Source organism: Chinchilla lanigera, unplaced genomic scaffold (genome assembly GCF_000276665.1).
Source record: "Chinchilla lanigera isolate Chin_1 unplaced genomic scaffold, ChiLan1.0 scaffold00005, whole genome shotgun sequence".
Classification (NCBI taxonomy): domain Eukaryota; kingdom Metazoa; phylum Chordata; class Mammalia; order Rodentia; family Chinchillidae; genus Chinchilla; species Chinchilla lanigera.
Genome location: NW_004955406.1, coordinates 7288037 through 7310038, shown reverse-complemented (window position 1 = coordinate 7310038; position 22002 = coordinate 7288037). Strand labels below are relative to the sequence as shown.

General features: G+C 40.2%; 1 long non-coding RNA gene across 1 annotated transcript; it reads left to right on the top strand.

The window, feature by feature from the left end:
• Positions 1-8486: 8486 nt before the first annotated feature.
• LOC102004236 lies at positions 8487-21712 on the top strand. Its single transcript, XR_259482.2, has 4 exons — positions 8487-8802; positions 15714-15799; positions 16898-16946; positions 21122-21712. It is a non-coding gene; the product is annotated as an uncharacterized LOC102004236 (long non-coding RNA).
• The last annotated feature ends 290 nt before the right edge of the window (positions 21713-22002 follow it).

Below are 22002 nucleotides of genomic sequence, written 5' to 3'. Positions count from 1 at the left end.
AGCCTTGCGGGGCCACATTACTAGCTTTCCAGGGCTGTGTGCAGCACTCAGGTTGGACACACCTGCTTGCACTGTAACCTTCTGCGGGGGGCAACTAGAAAAACATTTTCTGCATGGCTTGAATAGTTTTAAGCGTTCAACTCACTCACTAGACAGGGGAAACGAGCTTTATTTTCTCTAACATTGTACATATCAGGAGTCAGGGAAATGTTTTCCAGAAAGAGGTACTTCTGTGATTTGCATCAGCAGCTTACCAGCCTGGTTGGGAGTTTTAGTCATACTTTCCAGTGGGAGAAAAAAAGACAAGTGTCCAAACGTTATACATTGTAGCTTTAATATCCCCTCGAAAGCTTCAGGCACCTGCCAGAACCTCCCATCCTGTTATAGTTGTCATCTAAACTGTCCCCTGAAAAGCTCATTGTATTGAAGGCTTGGTTACTGATGGCTTTTGGGAAGGGATGGCATCTTGGGGACCCTAACTTCACCCAGTGGATTAATCCATGGATGAGGTCTTAATTTGATGGCGTTATTGGGAGGTGATGAGAACAGGTGGTGGGGCCCAGGTGGAGGGGGTAGACCACGGGGGTGAACTCTGGGGACTCTGTCTGATCCCTGGCCCCTTCCTAGCTGGCTTTTTCCAACTCTGATTTCTGGCTGCCACAGGGCAAGTAGCTCTGCTCTGCAACACCATTCTGCCATGATGTTTTTGGCTGGGAGCCAGCATGTAGACCTCTGAAATCGTGAGCCAAAATAAACCATTTTTCCTTTAGGTAATTAGTGTCTGGTATTTGGTCACATGAGTAAAAGCTGGTTAGCACACCTCTAGAACAGGAAAAATCTAGGATGTAGCTCAGTGACTAAGCACTTACCTATGATATGCAAAACTCTGGGTTTGAGCTCCAACAACACACACACACACACACACACACACACACACACACAGAGAGAGAGAGAGAGAGAGAGAGAGAGGGACATGAATAAAATAGGAAAGCAGGGGCCCCAATCACTCCCCTCTGCTGGACTCCCAGCTTCTATTGGAGCTTCCTGAATATCCACCACATCTTTCTCAATTTCCCAAAAGTTAATTGTACAATCTCTAGACTACCCAGATGTTTTACTGCTCCCTTTCTTTTCTTGGGAGTCATTTATTTTTTACCTCTTCAAGACAACAGTTGAGTATTTTGTACACGTGTGGGCTCAAGAGATATCACTGTCTGGCTGGGTGATGTCTTCTGTCTGCCTTTTCAATATTTTTCTGTTCATAAGCTTCAGAGTAATCAGAAAAAAATAAAGGGAAGTAAAAAGAGGCAACGCTTGTTAGCCAACTCTGATAAATGCATGGAAGGTGAGTGAGTAGGGGAAAGCGATTAGGGAAGCCACAAGGCTGGTACTAGTGACTTAGTAACCATACTGAAGAATTTCCAAGACTACGTTACCCATTTTCTGCTTCCAACCAGTGCAGGGGTAAGACTTGGTACTTTCATGTCCTCTCCTAAGTATTTTACCTGTGCCATTCCCATACTGGTCAGCAGCTGGTTTAGAAAACGTTTCCTCCATAGATCAGGCCTCTGAGCCATGAGTCGGTGCTCTGTGCAGCTATAGCAAAGTGGCCCATTAAGGACACATGGAGATAACCAAAGTGGCCCATTGGTGCAACAACAGGAGGGCAGAAATAGCCAGAGGAAATGGCTTAACTGTAACTACCACAATTTATCACCTAACCTCTTCAGGGCTCTGCCTCACAGTAAGTGGCACCATCATCCCTCTAGTTGTTCAAGGCTGTAATCTAGGGACAGTTTCTGGCACCTCCCTCTCCCTCAAATTTTCTCCACCTCCATATTCAGTCCAGCATCGTGCTCTACTGATCCAAATGTACCGGTTAAATATCCCCTGCATTTGTCCATTCCTGTTACTTCTGTATGTCTCAGTTCAAACCATCACCTCACATCTGTCTGCAGCCCTAACTATTCTCCAATCTCTGCTCTACACTGTGATGGAGTAGCCTTTCTACCTGTTCTCTGATTTTTAAAATCATTCAATGACTTCCACTTGCTTTTAAAACAAAGACAAAACTTCACTGGGCCCTGGATGGTCTATGTGTAGCCAGCTTTCCTTTACACATGACAACCCAAAGCAAAGAGAGAGGAGGGTGAGGAGTCAGGGTCCCAGGATGCTCTTCAAGGGTTCACTCCCAAAGACCTAACTTCCTCCCACCAGGCCCTACTTTCTAAGGGTTCCCTCACCTCCTAATAGCACCACAGGCTGGGGACCAAACCTTCAACATATGAGCCTTTGGGAGACACTCAAGACCCAAAATAAAGTGTTCTGGCCTTGCTTACCTCTCCAGTCTCACCAATAGCAGTGCCTGGTACAGGGGAAACCCTCATATTTATTACCACATAGAGCTGTTGATTAAATTACTAAATTAATGAATAAATTTTAGCAACTCTCCCTTAGAACTTTGTGAAATTATCCTTCAACCATCAATAGAATCTTTTTTATCTTTCACTACTGTTGAACCCAACATCACTCTACCACTGAGCTACATCCCATCTTTTTTGTTTTTATTTTGAGACAGGGTCTCCTCATTAAATTGCTCACACTGACCTCAAACTTATAATCCTCCTGCTTCAACCTCCCAAATAGCTGGGATTACAGGCTTGTGCCACTTGGGGACTCTTTAGGGGGTCTCACGCCATAACAACAGACACCAGGCTCTAATTAAAAGTCAAGCTCTACTGTGTCCCGGTGTTGTGGATCCCACGTTACTAGGCCCCCCTTTTTATCCATCCCATATATAACTCTTGGCTTTCTTTTTATCACTCACCCCAGTAAGGATTCTATAGCCTCATGTGTTTACCATTTCTTTAAATTCTTTTTTTTTCCTTTGGTTTTTGAGACAGGGCCTCATTTTGAATGCAAGTTGGTCCTGAACTCTCTATGTAGCCCAGGTTGGCCTTGAACTAGCAGCAATCTCCTGCCTCGGCCTCCTGAATGCTGAGATTACAGGCATGTGGCTTAAAATGTTTACTGAATATGTTTAATGAGAATTTATTTTTAAATCTTATTTAGTTAATTGAATTATCTGATACTTAATCTTATTTCTCAGGATTTAAGAACTTGGCTATTTTATTAATATGTTTTCATGATCCACGAGGGCTTCTGTGGCCCTGCAATGTCACCCATTCCTTGGGGCCCTCTTTTCCTTCTCCTCACATATGTAGCCCCCACCTAGTCTGCCCTAAACTCGTAAGAGACACCCACACGTAGCCAAGGGCTTAAACTTTTCCAGTGTTTGGGCCCCCAAACCCAGAGGCACTAGTTCAATACTCTTGGAAGGATTCCAGAATCTATATTTTAACCAGCTCTGTTGTACCCAGGTATTTGTATAAGAATACTCTCTGCTGCTTCTCTGCTCTTGGCCTTCTGTGGCATGGGCCCAAATCCCTGTTTCTGTACCATAGTCTGAAAGGGGGTAGCCTAAAGAAATAGTCAATCTTCCAAAACAGTGTTTCTAGGAACATCAAAGTACTATTGAACTACAGTTGTCTGGATAACATAGACCAGCCTTTCTTAGAGACACAGTTTTATTCAAATAAGAAGACAATAGGACTTTTTCTTGGAGGTATGTTCATTGTCATGAAATACATGGTCAGTTTATACTTTGAAAGTTTTCAATATCCCACATATAAAAGAATGATGTATGGAGATCTTAGCATAGATTCTGGAACAGAAGAAATATTTTTTGAATGAAGAAATGATTCAAATTTAACCCCCTTCACCAAAAACTATCCCTATTAATGGGTTACCTTTGAAGTCAGGCTGGGCAATCGTAGAGACAGCCTCATAAGTACTTTGCCATCTTCTAAATTTGGAAACTGAGAGTCAAACATCAACCAGCTGAGTCTTATCTGATTGAAAGTAGAGCTTATGATGGGCTCTATTGAGATAAAATATTAATCAGATGATTGATTGAATTTTTGCAACAGTCTCATTTTGCATACAAAAGCTATTAAAGTACACTTAAAATCCCATGACTTATACTTTTTACTCTGAATGCCCTACCAATGCAAAGCTGGAACAACCATAGTTTAAGTCAAATTAATTTTTTTTATATTTGTAAAGACAATTGAAAAATAGTAAAGTAGCATGGCAGGCTGACTCTCCCTTCCCTGAATCTGACCAGGATGAAGCCGCTGCAGAAGAGACCAGAGGGTGGAGCTGGGAGTGGAGCTCATCCCTGAGAAGGAGTGTGCCCTGGGATAGGAAACAGCCAGAGCTGCTGGATTCTTTCCTTCCTTTTGTTCCCTTTTTCTTCCTTTGCACTTGTCCAGGGAGATCAAGCCCAGTACCCAGGAAAGTTGAGAATGAGAAGGTAAAATAAGGGCAATGCTAGTGCCCACTGGAATAGGAAACACAGCAGGTGGACAGGCTGGCAGGAATTCGAGCGCCTTTCTTTCCCCATTCATGTATGACCAACTTTCTGGGACAGAAGTTCTAGACAATTCCCTGGAGGGTGGATAACATCAAAAGTAAGGAAAACAGAAAGAAACAGAAGGTCCCAGTTTGAAAGAAAAGGGTACAAAACAGCAGAGAACTACTGAGCACTTTCTATAGTGCCTGTAGTTAAATTTTATGATTTAAATTTGTTTGGGTCATATTCTTATTTAATAAAGCATTTTCTTACTTGATAAGATATTCATCATAAAATTGCTCTAAAAAGTAATACTTTTCAAAATATTCTTCCATCTATCATAAACTTGTCTATACCCCACTTCTCTGAGAAAACTCATTGCTTAGAGCTAGTCATACTTATGTTAACATTTTAAATATTTAGGTGATATAAAAATGGTGAAGACAGGTTTGCTATTTCACTGGGGAAAATGAGAACTCAACTTCATTACAGTATAAAGAGCCTAGTGTAAATACGAAGAAAAACATTGATATTAAGCACAGTCACACACACAAACAAACTGCCAATTCGATTTGTTATACGGATACCCTCACACCAGTCACAAAAGATGAGTACCCCCCCCCAACTTTAACAGGCTAATTTTGGAGTAGAGAGAGTCCATTAGTAGAGATTCCTTGATATTCACAATTTCTATATTTAAAAATATCTCCAATCTGGTTATTGTACATTTTTTAGATCTTAAAGTGATCAGAATGGTCATTTCCTTGGATCTGCTCATTTCCACACACGGGATGTGGAAACTGAGGCCCCAGGAAGTCAGATCCAGGACTCTACAAAGTCGGGGTTTGCTGCACAGCCCCCTGACCACAACCCAGGGCAGTCAACCAGTCCTCTCTGATCCCGGTAGTGCTCTGTCTTCTCCATGGTGTGCTGAGCACCCTTTCATGCTCTATTACTGCTGTTTTGGTTTCTATTCATGTAGCTACATCCCTTTATTAAATCCAAACTGAACCCCAACACTTTTCCTTTTGACCTTTGTTGCCCACTATTAATGGTCCACAGCAGCTCTATAAACTTTAAATTTTTCTGTTTTGAAATTATAATCCTACTCGGTAAGGGCCACATCTCCTCCAATATTACATTTGATGGAAAATGTAATCAAGGTGTTGAACAGCAATCTTTGTGATATTTGATTCTAATAATGAGGTGGTAGAGGTGTCATTTAGGACTTCTACCATTGAAACCATAATTTTTAGAAGTGGGAAGAGTAGTGTGGGAAAATATTCTCACCGCTAGTGAAAAATCACGTTTTCACAGGGTTTGCAAACAGGGAAATATTTGTGGTTTTGTCTCATATGTTTTGCTTTTTTTGGCAAAAGCAAAAGGCAGTTTTCTTTGCAATGAAAACGGCCTTTCGTTTTCGCCAATGCTTCACATCCATTTTTGCCAAGCAAAAAGCTGTTTTCCCAGGAGAAAACAGCTCAAGCTGAAATAAAAGTGAGGCACTATTTGTAAAATTTCCCTCTTTGAAAACAAAAATCACTCCACTCGATGCAAATGCCACCTGAGGGGTTCTGCACGGAGAAAGATAGGAGGGGAGTCATGGTTAAAATACACATGGAGACAAGCTTATCTAGAAGATAGAAAACAAGTCCAAGGCTGCATGGGTGGTAGTTTTAAAATCATGTCCAGAATTTAAACGTCTGGACTTCACCTCTGTGTTCTAAATGTGCCTGAAGATTAACTACTAAACTGGATATGGTGACATGTGTCTATAATCCCAGCTACTTGGGAGGCTGAAGGAAGAGGATCTCTTGAGCCCAGAAGCTCAAGACCAGCCTGGGAAACAGGGCAACAAAGATTCTGTTAAAAAAAAAAAAAAAAAAAAAACCCTCAAAAAAGCACAAAACTTAAAATGCTGCTTGTTTGTAGTACCCTCATGCCACTTACTCTAGATAGCTTCTGTATTAGTGACATTTTCCTTATTATTACTACACCATGATCCATTTTGAAATGCTGAACATTTAGAAGAGTAGGCAGTACCTCCATTTCATGTAAGTTCATCATTCAATGAATGGAGAAGACACGTGGCTCATGTGGTTGGCTTAGTCAAGGAGACTGAAGCTCGCCATGTTGATGTAAGTACCAGAATCTGAACCAGGAGTTCTGAAGTTCTGATTCCTTTCTCCTTGTGTTTATCCAGTGTGGTTCGGTTTGGCTTGGTTTTGGTTTGTTTTGTGCTGGGGATTGAACCCAGGACTCATACATACTAAACAAATGTTTTTAGTTCTTATTTTGCAGCAGGATCTGCTAAATTGTCTAAGCTAGCCTTGTATCCTCCTACTTCAGCCTCCTAGACTTAGCTGGGGTTATAGGCATGTGCCACCATGCCCATTTTACCCTGCTGCTCTGTATAATAAACTCTGATCAGAATTTCCCAACGTGGTTATGGAATTTGTTTTTATTTTTGTTATATTTTGCTTTACTTTGCATTTCCCTTAGCACAATATCCACATCTTTTTGAAATGCCAGAACCTATATTTCATCAGGCCATCTCTGAGGTGGAAAAGATAACCTTTACAAAAAAATTTTAGCTTTGAAAAAAACAGAAGGCCTCAGTAGCAATTGCAAATAGATGATAAAGCAATTGTCACTTTTATAGTACTGGGGCATTTATTACATAGAAAAATAAAAGATTGGAGCCCATTTTAATTAATAGTGACATTTAATGAGCTATTCTTTGATACTACCACTAGAGAGAGTTTTTGATTCCATGGTCCTTAATTCATCTCAAGTTAGATTTTGGCTCTAAGTTTCCACATTTATCAGACTAATTGGTTTATAGTGCCTCATTTCACATTCAAGAGCCAGAAGTAACTATTTTGTGTAAATTCCAGCCCAGCTGTGGCTATGCAGGGAAACCTTTGCTGATATGCCACAGCCAGCCAAAATTTCACCTTATCTCTCCACCTGTCCCAGTCCTAGCCAGTTTCTTCAAATAAGAGGCCAAGTCATACCTCATGGAAAGCAAGAGATTTCTCAGATCTCACAATCTTCCTAGTTTCTCTATCCTCTCTAACTTGCAGTATTTACAACTGTACCTTAAAAAATGGCAAGATTTTTGGTAAACATACATATCTTTACCACAACAAGAAAAACTTAGAAAAATGTGTAGTTATTTTAACCAAGGCTGTGTTTAAGCCTAGAGAACTAAAAAATAAGTATGTATGCAATTTTTCCCCTTAAAAATTGACCACTTTACTGTGGGTTGCTTGGGCTTGGATTGTTTCACCTGTGTACATTAAGTATCCTGAACTAAACTGATTGTGAATTTCCTGAGAGCTTGAACCATGTCTAAACCTCTTATAGGCCCCTCTCAAGACTTAAAACAGTACTGAGACACAGCAGATCATAAATCAATAATTATCGATCGATTAAGAAGGATTTTTATGTCATCGAACACACACAATTGGATGCATCGCTTTAAAATATTAAATGAATATGGGGAACAGAGCCTCACGGAAATGACAAAAATCTTGTATCTCAAAACTCCATTAATACTACTTTTTTTTTTTTTTAATCTGCCATTGTCCTACTGTCTGTAAGACGGAGATATCGCGGAAGAAGAAATGGAGCAAACCCACGGGTAGTAAACAGCAATTTGCAGTAACTAACTCTGATACCATGGACAGCGCCTCAGCGTTTTCTATGATTCGACACTCATTCAATTGACTGAGTGGGAGATTGGATTAAATGAACCCTCAGAAAGCAAACAACCAAGAAAAGAGGAGTGGGCAGGGATAGAAGCAGCATGAAAGGCAGCAGAACAGTGGTACCCAATTAGTGCATTAATGCACTTCCAAAACCCCTAGGGCGCCACTTGGAAGCCTCAGGCTTCCTGTCTCCTTGTGTGTGGTGGGAGGCTGGGGCCTCTTCAGAGGCTACATCAGCCTGATGATAGCAGGACATCTGGAGCGTGTCTCCGGGTGCCGAGTCATCCCTAACTGACAAGGGGAGAGGAGGCTGGGGCCAACTCCAGCCTGAGTGGCTCTGATGCTTGTAAGCTTCTCGCCTTCCAGCATGCTCCGCAGAAGGGCCTGGAGTTCAGCGAGGGCAGGACCTGTGTCTGTCACCCTGCTCTCTCTAAAGCAAATATTAAGAAGCTGACATTTATCAAAATGAACAAACACCTGCTGCCAGTGAATCGTGCCCTGAATCACGACACACAGAAGAACATCTAGCGAGTTTGCAGTGCTCACACTGTGGGCCTCCAAAGGCTTTTGTTCACACTGAGCATGGTGACCCTTGTCAAAGGGGCATCCCTGCATCCATGCTTTTGCTTCGGAGGATGGAAGGAAAGAAGGAAGGTGTTCAGGTTCCTTCTCAAGGTATGCCCCAGTCTCAGCCTTTCTTTCCTTATTTCTCATATACAGCAGTTCATTTATATGCACATAAAATTCATCTCTGTGTGGGTGGAAGTAGCCCCAACTTACTTCCGTGCTGTTCACAGAGTTATTTTGATTATTGGTACATTATGTGCTATCTGTGTAACTCACTGTACTTAGAGAAACAAATGTTGGACTCTGGAGGGGTAAAATCCAGTTTAATTGCTTAACTCTCTTGTTGCTATCAGGGAGAGCATTCTTTCCCAACACTTTTCATCCAGTACTGATAGCAAGCTGAGAGTGGTGCCTCACACCTGTAATCTCAGCCTCTTGGGAGGCTGAGGGAGAAGGATTGCAAGTTTGAGGATAGCCTGGCAATTTATCTAATCCTGCCTCAAGAAAGAATTACATTTAAAAAGGGCTGATGATGTAGCTTAGTGGTAGAGTAATTGCCTAGCATACGTAAGACTTGGGCTCAGTCCCCAGTACCAAACACACACACACACACACACACACACACACACACAAAGCTTTTATCACTAAATCTGGATCTATACCTTTAATAATAACAGTGATATGAAAATAATGACAGTGGTAACATGGATTTCAATGACCTAGAATTGTGCTCAATGTCCTCCATTTTTGTCACACAAATTCAAATTGGTGAATTTGTGTGCTCCATATCCTTTGCTGAAGAACTTGGATGACATGGAAGATCTTTTTCCTTTCTTTTTTATTCGTTCTTTTCCTTTCTCTCTTTCCTTTCTCTTTTTCCTTCCTTCTACCTTTCTTTTCTTTTTTCTTTCTTTTAAGAGCTGGGGATTGAATTCAGGGCACCACACATGCTAAGGATTACTACTACTACTATTGCTACCACTACTATCCTTAAAGAAATGAGATCTTGCTGTGTTGCCCAGGCTGACTTCAAACTCTTGGGCTCAAGCAATCCTCTTGCCTCAGCCTCCTGAGTTGCCATCGGCACATGCCACTATCCTAAGCCACCATGCGAGAGCTTATTCTTGAACATAATTTCAGTTGCTTACAGGTAAGTATTTGGTTGGTTTGGGAGAGAAAGCTAATAGTTATTGAGTGCTGTGCTAGTCACATTTCCATCACTGTGACAAAATCCCTAAGAATAATAACTTAAAGGAGGAAAGATTTACTTTGGCTCATGGTTTCAAAGGTTTGGTCCATGGTTGTCTGGTTTCATTGTTTTTAGGTATGTGGCAAGGCACACACATGCTGGCAGTGGGAGCACGTGGGGGAAGAGCTGCTCACCTCATGGCAACCAGGAAGCAAGGAGTCCAAGCTAGAGAGGAAGGGGCTGGGGATGAGATATTGTTCCCCCATTGCCCACTTCCTTCAACCAGGCCCCACCTCTTAAGTTTCCATCACCCCCAGTAATGCCATCAAATGAGAAATCCATCAGTGGATTAATCTGCTGATGAAGTTGGAGATCTCATGATCTAATCACTTTTTAAAAGCCCCTCAGCTGGCAACCAAGCCCCCAACACGTGCCCTTTGGGGGACACTTTAGATCCAAACCGTAAAAAATGTACCACACATACAGTAGGCATTTTCACAAGTCTTCTTCCACTAATGATGCCCACAACACCTCTGGAAGGTGAGTCTTGCTAACCTTACCATGGGGATGAGAAAACAGAACACAGAGAGGTAAAATCTCTTAACTGTCACGCAGCTAACAAGAGGCAGAGACAGGATTCAGATGCAAGATTGCCACTACCCACATCCTCTCTGCCTTGGGTGCCACCCCTCCTCCTACTGCGTGCAGAATCTGGGGACGAGTGCTGAGATCAAGCATCACATTGACAGCAAAAGGAAACACCAAGTGGACCCTATTCAGGGCATCGTGAACGTGTTCCCTTCGGGGCTCTCTGTAGTGCTGGGCACTTGCAGAAAGAACCTTCCTTTCTATCCAAGCCCTGTGAAGGTAGCTCAGGCATATCCAGGTCACTACGCATTCTGTCATGTTTTGCAAACATTTTAAGGCCATGTTGGCTTTGAATTACTCCCTAACCTCTGGCTTTGGTTTTTCTACTTCTAGAGATAGCAAGATCTACCTGAGAGGGCAGCAAAAAAAAAAAAGTATCCTTCATTGAAATGAAGATCTCAAGAGTTGGGGGTATAGCTCAGTGTTAGAACATATACTGAGTATTCACAAGGCCTTGGGTTCATTCAAACCAAAACTCTGACTTCAGGGACAAGAGTGCTTAATCTCCACAGACTCTTCAGCCACCTATCAAAGTTCAGAGATGAGCTCTGCCACTGACTGATTAATCTTAGGCAAATTGTTCCTTCTTCTTAATCTCCTCATTTGTAAAATATGAATAAAGGGGATTTTTTGAGCTAATGTGCCTACACCACTGACATGATGCCTGAGACTTACAAAGGGTCTTTTAGTCATTGCTGCCATATAGACAGATTCTCCCCTTTCTCTTATGGCAAAGACCTTGTGGGAAATTTCTTTGCCTCCTTTGGAGCCATGGCATGGCTGGCCAGAGTCTTTCTGAGCACCTAGACTTACTGCGCTTGGGAGAAGAAACTTGTTTTCTGGTCCATATACCCTTGAAACAGCCCTAGACTCTTTATATTTATAGATATATTCCTCCTGTCAGGCTTCTGTGATTTGGAAAAGGCAAGGTAGCAATTTCTGGTTCCTTGTGTGGGTTATGCTGTGATTGAGGCTGGAGTCACATTCTTCCCATCAACCCTTCACGGGCACCAGCCTTGACAATACATCACTCTCTCTCACCCCATTCACAAGTCTCTGTAGTGTAGGAGTGGTTATCACGTTCACAGAACATCCCAACTCACGGGTTACAAATGTGTTCTGTACCCTATCATTGTTTCACAGGGTCCAAAAGAACCACTGAGATGAAGAACCTTGGCCTCTTGGACCTTCCAGCTGTATCTTTTCATTAACCTTCCAATTTCTTTTACACCTACAAAAACCCAAACTACTGACTTACTCCTGTTTTCATGACAGCGTCCTGGCATCAGTGTATATATTTGGATGAGTTTGCTGAAGTTGGAAATGTTTATTATGTCCCGAGAGCTCCACACTGCTGCAGTGGAGAAGTGTGCCCTGGTGCTGGGAGTGCAGCTCCGTGGTAGTGGGTGTGTTTAGCACGCATGCGCCGTGCCCTGGGTTCTATCCCCACCACCAAAACCAAACCAAACCAAACAGAGAAACAGGCCTTGGGTGTATTTTAAGACATGTGTTTTTAATGTCTCTTTTTATCCTCCATTTCCACAAGTAGAATTTTTTTTAAAATATGTAATGAGATGTCTCTTTAAGATCTTGACTAACATTTAAAGAATACCGGCCTACCCTTTGAGGCACTGAAGAAAAAGCCAAGAACAAAAAAGACAGCTCCTCTGCTCTTAAGGAACGTGCATTCTAGCAGGAACAGCCAGTAAACGTGTAACAAAACAAACAGGACCGTTTGTGCTGAGTGCTCTGGCGAAAGGGAGGAAGAGGAGGCAAAGAAGGAAGCCGAGAGAGGGGAAGCAGGGGGATACAGTAAAGAATAGGTCAGGGTGGCAGCAGCAGGTTTATCTGAGGTTGAGTACTTGGGAACATCTTTTGTGAAGCAGTAACATTTCAGCTGACATAGGGAAGAAGCAGCATTTTAATTAGGAAAAGTGTATTCCAGATAGGAGAAAGAGCAGGTGCAAGGTCCCTGGGGCAGAAAAGAGCATGATATCCAAGCTAGCAAAAGCATGCCAGCATGACTAGACTTAGGAGGTCATTGGTACAGCATGAGACTGGAGACATAAACAGCTGTCATAGCAGGCAGGGCCTGGGGGCTGTGGTGAGGAGTTTGCTTGATGACAACATGTCTAACAAATTAGCACTGCAGGCTGGACTCACACAAAGATCCAGTCTTCCTCTACTAGGGCAGACACTTCCTGCAACTTTAACATTGGCTGCACCATGATTTTCTGACAACCCCACCAAAAAGGAAGAAAACACAGAGGAAGGAAGCAAGTTTTAACAAAAAGTTTCCAAGCTATATGGAAAGGGTGCGGGGGATAAATCTTTAGTTCCAGGGCTCCTGTTCTTAAAGTCATGGCGGCCCTCTTCTGGTCTGTTGCAAAGACACTGTGAATACCAATTTAAGTTCCTTTGAGTAATAGTTTTAATTGCTTTAATGTCAATTTTGAGTATCAGAAAGAGAAAAGTTTGCCTACTATAGATTCATTCAAAATTCCAGACTTAATTCACTAGTGCATTCACATAAATAACATAGCTTATGCCTTGCCCCATGATCTGAATTTAAATTGAGATTAGGCTGTGACAGCTAATTTCTCTGTTATATGCCAACAACCAGAGTCCAATGTTAAGAAACAAAACGTAGAGAAACAGGATCGTATAAATTCCTTTTAGATGAATTAGACACTAAATGAGACTTTAGATAATTGCCCTGGATAATTTGTTAGCCTAGGCATTAAATGTTATTGCTCCATTTTAAGAGAGTGTCAGTTTCTTCTGGAATGTAGTCCAAACTCTTATTTTAAGTAATTGATGGAAGAGAATTTAGAAAATTAATGCCACTTAAAGTCTTTCCTTTTATTGTTTGTTTTAATTTATGGAAAGACTCCACCCTGTTCCTTGTAACATCCAAAAAGTAAAGAAAAAGACAACCTACCATGGGAAAACCGTAGAGAGCATCATCTTCCCCACCACAGTGAAGGGGAAGAAGATTTAGAAATATGAACATCCTCTCAGGCAGATTTAATTAAATATCAAAATGTTAATAAAGCATTTGTCAGTGCTCTTTTTAATTACTTTGAGAGCAATACACTCCCCCATGTTCATTTTCCAGATGAGAAAATTGAGAATCATGATTCATAAAATAATCTCTAGGACAATGTCCTTTACAGTCTCTAGCCAAGAAGAAATCATCGTCTCACCTTCTGCTCTTTCTTGCAAAACTAATGCTAATCAGGGTCCTTCCATGTCTTTGAAGCCAGGAAGTACTCATCTCTCCAAATTTACAGAATAAAATCACTTTTCTAACAGTTCCTCTTAGAATGGGCTCCAAATTGCAAAATTTAAAAAAAAAAATAGAGCATACATCGCTTCTCCATATTTATATCTTCTGTATTTACATCAGAAGTGAATTTTAATTTAAGAAGCACAGCAACTTGTATTTTAAGAACAAATTAGCCTCATTAGTTAGTGCAAAATGCTGCTCCTCCAACTATCATTCTGAGATTTTTTTAAAAACTTTCATTTATCTTTCCTTTGCCACCAGAAGCCAATCCTCAGATTAAATGACAGCCTCCAGCCACCCATGGAGATATCATGGCCTTCAATCATGGCATTTGGTCACTGTCTTTTGCAGATATCAGGGGTACCAAAAAGAAAGGGAAAACTAAGCCATCTGACATAAGGATTTACATGGGGTGTATACTAAAATCAAATTTAAAATGGCCACCTCTGAATGAGACTTAGTAAAGAAACATCCAGGAAGACTTCTGGGGTTTTGATAGACGACCATTTCCACTTAATTTTTCAGGGCTGAAAGGTCACAGTCAGAGAGAATCTAATGGCTTTGGAATGAAAAGTATGATAACAATGTAAACTCATATTTTTCAGCGGTGACCCTCCTTTAACTCCCCTAAAAAGATAATCACAGTCTTTATTCTCAACAAATTTTCCTTCTTGTGGATCTTTAGTCCTCCATTTTAAGCTACAGTACATACTTATATGCTAATTATATTTTAATAATTCTTGCATAGGACATGTAAAAAGATTGAGGAAATAGTTTTAAATTCACATGTTCTGTGCTTGTCACTATTTTAAGCCAAATCAGGCAGTCCACTTTTCTTATAAATCAGCCCATCACGTGCTAATCACTTTTGTTGCTTTATGCTGATTTCCCTCTAGTTCCTCTCTGTCTGTCTGCTCCAGGACACTCAGACCTGAACACAATATTTCAGGTGTGTTTTTGCCAAATATACTAAATTACTCCACCTCTCCCTCATGGTGTGATGTCTCCACGTGTACAGCCCCAAATCACATTAGCTTCCATGGCATATTGCAAACACGTCTAATTTGTAGTCCATTCTCCCCCTGGTCTCTCTGGCATTACAGCTGTCTGAATTTTTTTTAACCTCCTGTTACTTTTATAGCTCCCCCACCACCTTCAAAACATTAGGGCTATTCCTGTTTCACTTAATTCTCATTTCACTTGATCTTTTCCATATTTTTAAACTTAGGAACCCTGTGTAGCACTTCTCTTTATTCGCTGGTTTCCAGTGCTTCTTGATTTAATTTCATCTGCAAATCTAATTAACATGCTGTTTACTACATTTTTCTCCAGGTTACAAATGGACACACTCAGAAAAGAACTGCACTAACAGGGATTCCCGGGGCCCTTCTCAGCGCCTCTCCTACCGGGATAGACTCAGAAAGTGCAATTAACTTTCTGCAGCTCAGGGGATGGTTGCTTCAGCCACTTTGCACCATTTTGATGGACAGCTGTGTCTCTCCCTTAATCAGCCAATTTGGAGATAGAACAATTACAAAAGATAGCAATTACTGAATGCAGTCTGTCATTGTGGAGATGAAAGATGAGCAAAGGAAGAGAAAAAAGAAGAAATGGCCTAAATTTACAGTTGGGTGGTTAAAAAAAAAAGAATGGTCTCGGTTCTACTTAGGGAGTGGACCCAAGCAGGAAGAGGCTGAAAAGTAAAGAGACTTCTAGATTTAGAGAAGCAAAATGCAAGCCTGGTTCCCCAGCAAGCTTCCAGCCCATCTCCAGTCTTTCCATAACCAAAGACTAGTGCTTGCTTTTTGTTGTTTTTATTGCTCTAAAGATTCTATGAGTTTCTTAAAACCATGCTGTGATATTTACACAATTACTTTTTGTCTTTTGTACTAGAGATCTAACCCAGGGCCTCACACATGCTAGACATGTGCTTTGTCGCTGAGCTACATCCCCGCCTTGCGCAGTTAATAACTCTTAAGGTATTGTCTTATATCTCTAATTTTGTGGTTGTTATACTCGAAATATAGTTCACTTTGTTCTGTAAAGTGAAGGAAATGATTGCAAAATCTTTTACTCTAGTGATTATAAACTATAGGGCTTTAAGGATATGGATGTCTCTTCAATATTTTTTCTTTTTTTATTCAGTAATTCCAAGTTGTTTGTGTGTTTGTTTGTTTGTTTTAGACAGGGTCTCACTATGTAGTCCAAATTGTCCGTGAACTCACTATGTAGCCCACACTGACCTCAAACACTTGGCGATCCTTCTGCCTCAGCCTCCCAAGGATTATAGGCATGCCTAGGCAAATTCTTAATCTTTCCCTAAATTCTCTTTAACAATTGTCCCAAAAGCACCATGTATATTCTTCATATAGAGAGAAAAGACCCCCCAAATGAGATACCAGTCAATGAGAAAATATTATTTCCCAACTTTAGTAGTCACAGTTCTTATAATATTAAGAAAACAGCATAAGGAAAATAATATACATCTCCATTTAAATATATTTTTCAGAATGATTTCTAAGGAAATGTGTTTTTAAATATAGGAGCATGTGAATAAGAAAGGTAATGTTTTAAAAATCAGGTCTTTGGCAGAAGTCATGTTGAAAACTTGCAGTGCTTAATACAGAAACTCTTCCCACCAGAAAGGAGAGACAGACCACTGTAAAAAGATGATTCCCAGGGAAACGTTTTCTTATTTTGGGAGGATAGAATCACGCTGGAGGACCTTGTTTATGAATATTTTAGAAAAGTCTTGTACATTGCCTGTCTCCAAGTTGTTCCATTCTCATGAATGAAAGAAATAGAAAGGGGAAACCACATAAAATTCCTTTTGACACCAAAGCTTCCCGGAACCCTGAGATAGGTAGAGGATGCTCAAGTAGCATTTCTGCTTTGGACAGGCCCAGCTACAGACTATCTGGAGATGACAGCAAGGTAAATGTGTTCTCTAGAACAAAATGAGGTTAGTCCAAACTGGACCGAGCTTTGATAGTCTATTGGTTAGGCGGCCTCACATAAAATATTTGACCTCTCCCTTTCCTGGCTGTCTCAGTTAATCAAATGTCTTTGCCCATCAGGGTATACGAGTGATCAAATGAAATGATGGAAGCGAAACTTCACACACAAGTAAGACACTTTTGGTAATTAAGATTTCATAAAATCTTGAATAACTATAGTAACTATTAATCACCATTGGAAAACCATTCCATTTTGTATGCATCGATCCCAGTCCAGTGATATTACCGCTATAATTTTCAAATGAACGGATAGGAGTTTAAAATTTTAAAAATATTTTAAATGTCTCCAAAAATGTAGTATACCTTAAATACTTAATTGCATACACTTCTGATTTTATTTATCAGTAATAATCTATCTCAAACAACCAAATTTAGTAAGCTTTTTCCACAGGATTTCAACCTTGAATTTTATATTTTGGAATTATTCTACCATTTAATTACTTCTAAAATCTTGCTGTATTTCCATGTATTATACTTCTTTCCCAAAGATGTAAAGTAAAAAGCAAGTCATGTGATATATACCATTTTGAAATTAGTAAATATTTGATCAGAACAGTGATGGACTGCTATGTAGTGAATAAAAGAGTAGTATATTAGTTAAATTCATTTAGCTATCAGAATTCCAGAAACAACTGTACTGGCCGTTCATAGACAAACATGGCTGAAAGTAACCAGATTCCAAACATTCACTGAGTTCTACAATTGCTACCTGATTATTCAGTGATCTAATCTCATATCCATTGGTCAACCTGCAAAGGCCCTGAATATTTAGATATACAGAGCATGTCCTTATTTAGACTTTTGCTTCCTACGACACAGAAGCAAGAAAAATACATGTAAAATATGCTATGGAAAAATTCCAAGGGTGTGTGTGTATGTATGTATGTGTAAAACTGATATTTTCCACTGCCAGTTTGCTAATAAAATGAATATCAAAGAATCAATATTATTTGTTTACAATTAATGGACTCCACAGTGGTTATATAGAGACACTGGGATAAAATTAGCAACATTTATTTGTGAAGGGAAGCTTGAGAGTAGTCTTAAGGATTATATACCATCTAAACTCATTGGGCAGTCTTAACACCATGAAAGAGTGGGACGCGCAGAGCATGTGCCTTACACAGTAATGCAGCAGGAGATAGGTACCCAGCATGAGCTATGAAATGTTCTTGTCTAAAAATTGCACTTGAACCTGATCAAGCCTAAAGTTCTAAAAACAATGCATAATATTTAAATCAGATCAAATGTATCTATCACCTCATTCACCATTTCTATATTTTAAAATCCAAAATCCTTTCTTCTAGCTGTTTGATTTATACACTGCTTTGTTATTTACAGTCACTCTGCTGTGCGGTAGCACTCCAGAACTTCCTAACCCCTATGGCTGCAACTTAGAACCCATCAATCACCTTCTCCCCACATCTGCTCCCCTCTCTCTTCCCCAACCTGCTATCCACATCGTCACACCTTAATCACCATCACGCAGAAGTCCGCGGTGGGCAAGGGAAGGAAAACAAAACTTTTCACAAAAGGACTCAGTGCCTGCACTTCCCGGTGTGATACCTAATGCGTGAGTGCCTGCTCCTGACTCCAAAGGGAGGAGCTGGGGCTGTGGGGTCTTAGGGAGTTGTGGCTGATGCATCTGAAGAATACATGGAAGACAGAAAGAGATGATATCTGGATGTAAAGTTTCCTGAAGTTTTGAGATTAATATGTAAATTTTTCTCAGATTTTTGTTTTGCCTTCGTAAATAGTTTTGTTCCTGGAGCGTATGTTTAATATTTGTCCACCACCTCTCCAACATAACAGATATTTTTTAAGTTCATGAATAATATGCATCCCAAGTTGCCATGTACAGAGAAAAGAAGCTGCTCCACCCGAAAGAACCTCTGCTCACACCCTGTCCCTGTAAATCCCAGGGCCCACAGCTCACCACAGCCCTGCAGGGAGAGGAGAGAGGCATAACGTGGAGCAACTGCTGCAAGTGCGAATCACAGCACACCCTGATGTCTTGGAGCTAAGAGAAGGAAAAGTATATTTACACAGGACGGGATGCCAGACCTGAAAGTTCAGTGTGCTTAGAAATAGGCAGCGGCTGGGACAATGACAGAGGAAGCACATTGCTACAACAGATTGTATCCTTCATGTTTAATTTTCATTTAATTCCTAAAGAGGGTAGAGGTTCAAAGCAGTGACTCCCCCTCATCATCCTCATCCTCCAGAAAAACTTTCGCTGATCCCACAAATGCCAGAGCCTAGAAATATCCCATTTGTTACACCCTGAATCGATCATTTTTCATAAAGTACTTATTGACTGGAAACAATGTTCATCTGAGCCTCGGCCACAAAGTGGTGTTTCAACCCAGCGAGGATGGACATTTCCAGCCTGTTCCTGGGAACCGACTCATCTGTCATCATCTTCGCGCCCAGAGGGAGCAGTAAAAGTCCTCTCGCTGCCTCCTCCGTTCCTTAGCTGCTCCATATCACAAAAATACAGTTGCCTATTAAAGTATTCTCTGTTTTAAGCAGAAATAATTTTGTCAGCACACTCAAAACAGTGAACTAAAGTTAAATGATGGTATGAAAGTTCTGAACAGCAGGAATAGTTGAGTTGAGTTCAGCACGAGGTTACAAGAAGTAAAAATAACAGAGAAATTGAAATCAGATATGTTTAAACGCCTTTTAAATAGTTGTTTTTATTAAAGACAGGTAACAATATGCAGGGCCATCTGGAAGCAAAGAGTGTTTTTAATGGTCAAGAATTTGAGAACCAGTGAGAAATAATTAATCCTTATTGTAATGGTTTCCAAAAAGTCCCAGAATGTATATAAAATATTCACTGTGTTGCATTGATTATGAGTGGGACCTGGTGTATTCTGCTGATTTTTAGCTCAAAATAGTCTGGGAAACCCTAAAGAATTTTGGATTTACTTCAGGTCCTAAAGTAGATGACATCCAATCTATTTTTCTCATCTGTAATTTCCTTAGGGAAGGTGTTTTAAAAAATGGTTTCGGTATATGTAAAAACTGTGCTCTTAAGAACTGAGGTATCATTTTCTTTATTTTTCCCTAGTAAGATAATTAGTCATTAACACTGAGAGTTATTATTGATTTTTTTTAAAAAATTTTAAAATATTGATGTATTTTAGACCATAGATTCATTTTTCTAACAAGAATTTGTGAAGCACCTACTATATTTAAAAGAATGTGCTCAAAATTTAAGAACCCATTACTTAATACTTTCTCAGGCTTTTATTATTTTATAATGAATTCTTTTTCATTTTTTCCATGATACGAAATGTTTTAGTTAAAATGAAAATATCGGGGTCAGGCATGGTGGTGCATGCCTGTAATCCCAGCATTTGGGAGACTGAGGCAGGAGGATCATCAAGAGTTAGAGGCTAGGGGGCTGGGGATTTAGCTCAGCGGCAAAGCGTCTGCCTGGCAAGGGCAGGGTCGTGAGTTCGGTTCCCGGTACCGGAGAAAAACAAAAAAACAAAACAAAACAAAACAAAAAAAAAAGAGTTAGAGGCCAGCCTGCACTACAGAGTGAGTTCAAGGTCAGCCTGAACTGCACAGAGAAACGCTGTCTCAAAAAGACAAAAAATAAAAATAAAAATACGGAGAGAAAATAATGATTTCTAACTACTAACAAGTTGCTTTGTTCTTCAGTTTTTCATCTGGTATTAAATGTCATGGCCCAAAAGATTATACTGGATTATACTTTTAATACAAGCCCCAATTTATAGCATTTTAGACGAAATTTTGAGCCAGCTCCCATTGGTATTTGAAAGTGGCAATATCATGATTTTCCATATTTTATATTCTAGCATTTTTTCTCTTTTCTCAACCTGTTCTGTAGACAGGTTTCCAACTCTGTACCATATCTTCAAGTGTGATTCTACAGGAAATTTCATACAAATGGCAAATAGTCAGTATACTTCAGAAACAAATAATCCTCTAATTTGAAAACAAGTACATTTCATTTAAATGCAAAATGTACTTTCATTTCAAAAATCTGACCTTTATTTCCCACAAAACTCCTATGAAGAAATTCCATTCATGAATTTTATCTATACCAGAACAAAAATATCTAATTGCCTCTTCTATGAAATCTGTATTTATCAATTATGGCTTTCTCGGGGAAATTCTAATTTGCAAAAATGCTCTACATTCCAAGCTTTAACAGTTGGAGGTGGATGTCCTTAAGGATGGAGGGGAAAAAAGTTCTTTTTTAAATGGCACATTTACTAATTATAAAATGCTCTTATCTCTCTGCAGCCAAAGCCAAAATGAACATGTGCCTTGTACTAAGAAATCCCAGGATTGTCACAACTTGTGCCAGCTGTTGAGGTTATGACACCTGCGCCAGCATCGCCAGCTCTGCCCACTGTCATCTGTTCCAAGTGTTCCATCTGCACTGTTTGTACCAATTCTCCCATTTCTGCATCTGTACCTTCTGCAGAAACGTTTCCAACAATGCCAGCTGTGTCACTGATGCCAAATATGCCAGATGTTCTATTTGTCCACCCTGGGCCAAATCAATGTAGTTTTGTGCTCATTAGTTTTAGCTGGTAGATTCTATTTTACAATTTTTTGAGATGTATTTAGATTGAATCCGGGCAAAAATCCCCTTTGCAGTGATATTCCTTCTACCCGTTCATCTTTTTGCAACCCCAACTTTGAATCTGAAAACATGAAGTCAGCCGATGTTATTTTGATCATCTTAAACCAGCTGACGGTAACCAGTTCAATATTAATTGTGGTAGATAATTTCCTACAATGTAGAACTCTGTATCACAAAAACCACGGAACACAGCAACAAATTGGCAAAGTAATTAAAAAAGAATAAACTTTGTTCTGATACACAAATTGAGAATGCTCAGAAATCAATATGGTAAGCCGATTAGAGTAATCTGTGGCATAATGTCTCATTAAGCTTCCTGTTTATTGGTCTTTTAATTGATAGATTTAAACATGTGGATTAATGCTTATGTCATATATCCCCATTTTCTGTTTCTGCTCCAGAGAGTATCAAGCAAGGGTGCACATGGGTGGTAGGGCAAGACCCAGCTCTCTTGCTGCTTCCGATAGAACTAAGCAAGCTTAGGATCTTATCCTCCAGCTAGAATATAGCTTCTGCCCCCTCTCCTGAATGTCAA